Source organism: Sinocyclocheilus grahami, unplaced genomic scaffold (genome assembly GCF_001515645.1).
Source record: "Sinocyclocheilus grahami isolate Dianchi unplaced genomic scaffold, SAMN03320097.WGS_v1.1 scaffold45.1, whole genome shotgun sequence".
NCBI classification, from domain to species: Eukaryota; Metazoa; Chordata; class Actinopteri; order Cypriniformes; family Cyprinidae; genus Sinocyclocheilus; species Sinocyclocheilus grahami.
The window spans coordinates 94,076-100,231 of NW_015505224.1; the positions used below are offsets into that span (position 1 = coordinate 94,076).

Below are 6,156 nucleotides of genomic sequence, written 5' to 3' on the forward strand. Positions count from 1 at the left end.
GTGCCATTTACAGGGAGAATATTCTTATTTTTGTACATCTTGTCTTGGGAGCACCTTTTGATTTTGCATCTGTAAGTAGTTATCAGTTAAAGTAATTTACCTTTATGATGTTGTAGCAGTTGATATTTAAATTTGTATCTGTGTTTGTGTATCCAGTGTGACATTCCAATCATACGGAGATGGTGGACTCTTATTCTTCTGGAGAACTTTGAAGTTTTCTCTGAAAGGTACTGGACATTTCCTCCAGCCTACCATTACATTTGCACCCCCTTCTGACCAATTTGAAATTAACCAAGATACATGTATATTACAGTGCAGAAAACCTACAAGAGGCCCTTCCAAGTGGATAACAGGCTACGCTTGTGAGGTATGTCTCAAATCTATATATATATATATATATATACTGTATATATATACAAACCCAATTCCAGTACATATAAAAAATGTCATTAAATAAGCCATCAGAACACAAGTAAGGAAATCAAGGTAATGGGCAAAATTATATGCAAGGTGATCAAGTTTTTCTTAAACAGTTTATGACTTTTGACCCCATAGAAATATAGTGTAAGGCATTTACATGAATCATTGACAGTTAGTAGGGCATTAGTGATGTGTTTACAAACCCAATTCCAAAAATGTTGGGACACTGTACAAATTGTGAGTAAAAAAGGAATGGAATAATTTACAAATCTCATAAACTTATATTTTATTCACAATAGAATATAGATAACATATCAAATGTTGAAAGTGAGACATTTTGAAATGTCATGCCAAATATTGGCTCATTTTGGATTTCTTGAGAGCTACACATTCCAAAAAAGTTGGGACAGGTAGCAATTAGAGGCCGTAAAAGTTAAATGTACATATAAGGAACAGCTGGAGGACCAATTTGCAACTTATTAGGTCAATTGGCAACATGATTGGGTATAAAAAGAGCCTTTCAGAGTGGCAGTGTCTCTCAGAAGTCAAGATGGGCAGAGGATCACCAATTCCCCCAATGCTGCGGCGAAAAATAGTGGAGCAATATCAGAAAGGAGTTTATCAGAGAAAAATTGCAAAGAGTTTGACGTTATCATCATCTACAATGCATAATGTCATCCAAAGATTCAGAGAATCTGGAAAAATCACTGTGCGAGTTTAAACATTTGATATGTTATCTATGTTGTATTCTGAATAAAATATTGAAATTTGAAACTTCCACATCATTGCATTCTGTTTTTATTCACAATTTGTAGTGTCCCAACTTTTTTGGAATCGGGTTTGTATATACACACACACATTACTATTACATTACATTACATTACTACGAAATATGAAAGTTACATTTTCCTTTATCCCAGTAATCCCAGACAGAAGTTGTGAAATGGCTCCATTACAACAGACATCTGCTCAGGGGGCCAGTGGAAGAGCCTCTTTTCATTATAATGGAGGAAGAGGACAAGGAAAAGGCCCTCAACAATCTCCTGGAACAATCAGAGCATCAAATTCAAGGTACTGATGCTTGCCTACAAGACAACCACTGGCGCTGCACCAATATACCTAAACTCACTAGTTCAAACTTATGCGCCCTCCAGAAGCTTGCGTTCTGCAAGTGAACGGCGCCTTGTGGTGCCATCCCAAAGAGGCACAAAAACCATCTCACGGACCTTTTCCTGGACTGTGCCCAGCTGCTGGAATGACCTCCCGATCTCAATTCAAACAGCTGAGTCTTTAGCCTCTTTCAAAAAACATCTAAAGACACATCTTTTTCGCCAGCACCTGACCAACTAATACTAGCACTTACCTATTCTATTCTGTTCTATTCCAGTCTATTATTTAAACAAACAAAAATAAACGTAGCTACGTGTACTGTGCTAGACTAACTGAGACTTGTCATGGCACTTGTATACTGTTGTTGTTCTCTCATTGGTCTGATTGCTTCTATTGTTCTCATTTGTAAGTCGCTTTGGATAAAAGCGTCTGCTAAATGATTAAATGTAAATGTTTGATCCATTTTAATTTGAATTTATGCAAGATTGACATGACAAAATGTGCCCAAGAGTGAATTGTTCATTTTGTAAATTTTCATGCAGGATTGTCATGACAAAATGGGCTTAATAGTGAATTGTTCATTTTATAAACTTCAATTTAATTATTGTGTACATTTGGATTGTTACTTTTAAAATTATGCTGCTGTTTGTGTGTGTGTGTGTGTGTTTTATTGAAATGTTTTAGTTTTCATATAGAAAAATGTATGATGCATGTGTTCTTGATTTTGGAGTAAACATTTATTTTGAATCTTGTAATTAAAGTATATTTCATATACAATGCCAGAAGTTTCAAACATTATTTTTAATATCACAAACTGGAAATAGCTTGCATAATACAATTAAACGAATAACTGTATAGGCCTACAACTAAATTACACAAGATTAATGTTTATAAAATGCTTAAAACGTGTTTGTTCTGTGCAACACAAAAGGGATGTCAGGCCTAATGACAGCCTCAGTCACCATTCACTTTCATTCTATAGCCAAAAATGCAATAAAGTGAATGGTGACTGAAAGGTTGTCATCTGTAAGAGCTGCTTTTGAGTTTCACGTAAAAAAGTTTGGAACAACATGAGTCAATAAATAATGACAATCGTTTGTTTTTGAATGATCTAATCATTTAACGAAATCTATTGTGAAAGTGCGCCAAAATATCCTTTAAAATAGTTTACGATTCTACTTGTATATCGAAAACCATTAATATCCATAAATATCATTTATTATCAATATTACATCTAAATAATATTTGTCTAAATAAAATTTGAATAATTATTTGGAATTCATTTTGGAACAAAATAACGTGTTTTCAAAAATGAGAACTAGCCTATTCATTCATTAATTATTTAATAATTAACCAAAAAGGCCTCTTTTAGTGAGCTGGTGCTTTCTCGAAAGTCTGGCCAGTGATAACGTTTGATTTATTTGATTTGCATTGAAATGTAGACAATATCAATATGATTTTACATAATAATAGTAATAATTCGTAGTAAAAATTTAAGATAAATCAGTTAACCCCTTAAGTGCCACTCCCCATTTTTGAACATAGACGTGAAAGTGCACTATCCAAACTTAAATGATTATAATTCATGAAAACTTTGGAATACAGACCTATGGCTGGACTCCTTTTTTAAGAAGACAATCTGCAGATTACTGCAGAAGTTGAATCATTTAAAAATATTAACGTATCAAAAAGTTATAGAAGTTTAAATTTACTATAAATAAAATGCACTGTACCATTTTTGATTCTATATAAAGTAAATATTTCACAAAATATTTTTGAATCCAAAATTGATATAAAATTAAAGCCTTATGTCTAAATAAGTTATGTTCCAAATTTAAAGTTGATATAAAAAAATTGAGGTTCCTGTGAGATTTTATTTAGAGCGTTATACCACAAACAGCTGTAGAATTTCTGTCTAAATGTCTCTGTCAATATTATTTCTATCAAAAAATAACCACCAAATATGGACTCTTGAGACTCAGACCTTTCCACATGTATGTATTTTGTCAAGATTATAAAAACTTTTGATTCTAAAAGACCGTAATTCATTTTGTAATATGACACCTGACTCCTCCCACAAAGGGGAGGAGACCGCTAAAAGATTTTAAAGTACCATTTCCATGGTAAAGCAATGTCTAATTTAAAAATGACAATGAAATTAAAATATGTACTTTTTTTTTATTCTGAGGTTATAAGCTTTCAAATTATATATAATTTATGATTATTACTCAAATATGTGATAGAGAAAAAAGAGCGCCATTGTGGGCCGATGGCACTTAAGGGGTTAAAGAAAACTTTTATCATCGTGACTCAGCTGGACTTCTGACCTTTCACTGTTATATGAAGTGTTTCGATGAATCACCTGTGAATATAGGCGGAGGCGGACAGTAACTAAGTACATTTACTTGAGTATTGTACTTAAGTACACTTTTTGAGTAGCTGTACTTTACTTGAGTATTATTTTTTCTGGGAACTTATGACTTTAACTTCACTACATTTGAAAGACAAATATTGTACTTTTCACTCCACTACATTTCCATCAAGGTCCTCGAAGTAGAAAGTCATTACTATGCAGCAGCTTTGAAAGTCAGTGGCTGATTCAGAAGTATTGCAAGTATTACGTACAACAATAAAACATGCACGTACAATAAACAATAAAACGTGCATTGACATAAAGGAAATGTACTTTTGGTACTTAAGTACTTTTAAAAGCAAGTACTTCTGCACTTTTACTTAAGTAAAAATCTGTCTTTACAACTTTTAATTGTAATGGAGTAATATTTGCCAAGCAGTATCTGTACTTTCACTCAAGTAATAGAGTTGAGTACTTTGTCCGCCTCTGAATATAGGTGACAATGATAATTGCAGTTTGACAGCATTTGGGTTAAAATATGACCGGCATTATTTATTTGTTTGTGTTTCAGTTATTTATTTCTTAATATGACCTGCTATCTGACTGAGTTATATCACTATGTGATTTCACCACCCACGCTACAAAACAGACACGCCCACTCGAGCGCTAACCATTGGCTATGAGGCGATGAATCACAAAAGACCCGCCCACCACCATCCTGCGCGTGCTACCACTGGATATAATGCAGCTCTATAAGCAGAAAGAGCTGAAGACATATCCGCGTGGAAGAACAGTATACGGAGCCTTACATAATCACAAGCCTCCACACATTAGTTGGTAAGTATACAAAGAACGTTTACGTTACATGCAAAAGATTATGAGCTTATGTATGAGCTTTCTATCGCGATATAGCGCTATGTGTTAGTCGCAGGCAAATATATGAATATTCCATTGTTATATGAGCACATCGATGTAGGCCACTTTGTTTATGTTGAAAACATTTCTCGTTATTGCTTACTTATTGTAATCTCAGCATGCATTATTACAAGGCATTTTGGTTGAGTAATTGTTTTAAAATAAATACATTTCTATACAAGACAAAGGAACATTTCCTTATCTTCCAAAAACAGGTACACTCGTCTTTTTGGACAAACATTGGTAACAGACTTCGAAATATTTAAATGGGCATTTCTTTATGTATATGTATGCATATGTGTGGGAATATATTTGTGTATGTTCAAAAGTTTCACCGACGGAAGTAAAAAAATTGACACTTCAAGGATGCATTCAATTGATCAAAAGTTACAGTAGCAACATTTATAATGTTACTATTCCAAATAAATGTTGTTCTTTCTAACTTTCGTCCTGAAATACATTTTGGTTGCGGTAGAAATATTAGGCAGCTCAACTGTTTTGATATCTAAAGGATTATTGGGTTATGCATCTATTGCTGAGGCGAGGCTCACAGTCTCTCTCCAGGAGAAATCAAAACAAAACACTAAGAAACTCAGCATCCTGAGGTAAAAATTCAAAATGGAAAGTTTATATATTTAAAATGCAGTTAGTTAGGCAACATCAAACAACGTTTTCACCATTACGACTGTTTAATAGTTCTATAAACAGTTCAATAAGCAAATAGGCCTACAATAATATTAGGTCACTTACATTTTAGGCTGAACACAGCGCATCTCACAGCAACCAGCCGATTCATTGCTGAATGATTCCGTGTTTTGAACGAATCGGTTGAGTCAAAGTTTCATTAGCCCACGCATAAACATCTGATGAATCGGTCGTTTGAACGAATCGTTTGAATGAACGACTCAATGACTCACTCATTAAACACTACTAGCACTGGCGTTTTCATTTCGTTGAAAAGTATCATTTACACCATCATTTCTTGTTTGTATATTTAAAAGAATCTCATAATATTATTTAATGCCGTTGTATTTTTCAGTGTAAATGATTTAATTTGATAACGCATAGATAATCACATTATTATAATTTAATTTATAGATCAAATGTAAGAATTTGAAATGAAAGTATTAATGAGATTAGTGGGAAAATGCCCTCTATAAAGGTAAAAAAAAGTCCTTGGATAACTTATTGAATATATAAATACTGAATAAAATGAGAATATTGCTTCAGAATAAACCATATTTGCAAAAAACAACAACAACAAAACACACACACATACTGTATATATAAGCTCCATACCATAGAGACCCCCCCCCCCCCCCCCCCCCCAACGAAACCCACAATCACCCCCCGGGTAT

General features: G+C 33.6%; 1 protein-coding gene across 2 annotated transcripts in view; it reads left to right on the top strand.

Moving 5' to 3' along the window:
• The first annotated feature begins 4,632 nt into the window (after positions 1–4,632).
• The window catches only part of LOC107582482 (AIF family member 2), a 6,922-nt gene continuing 5,398 nt past the window's right edge, over positions 4,633–6,156 (top strand). For both annotated transcript variants that reach the window (XM_016268330.1, XM_016268331.1), the window contains exon 1: positions 4,633–4,720. The gene's annotated coding sequence lies outside the window, so the exon portion shown is untranslated. The remainder of the gene's footprint in view (positions 4,721–6,156) is intronic.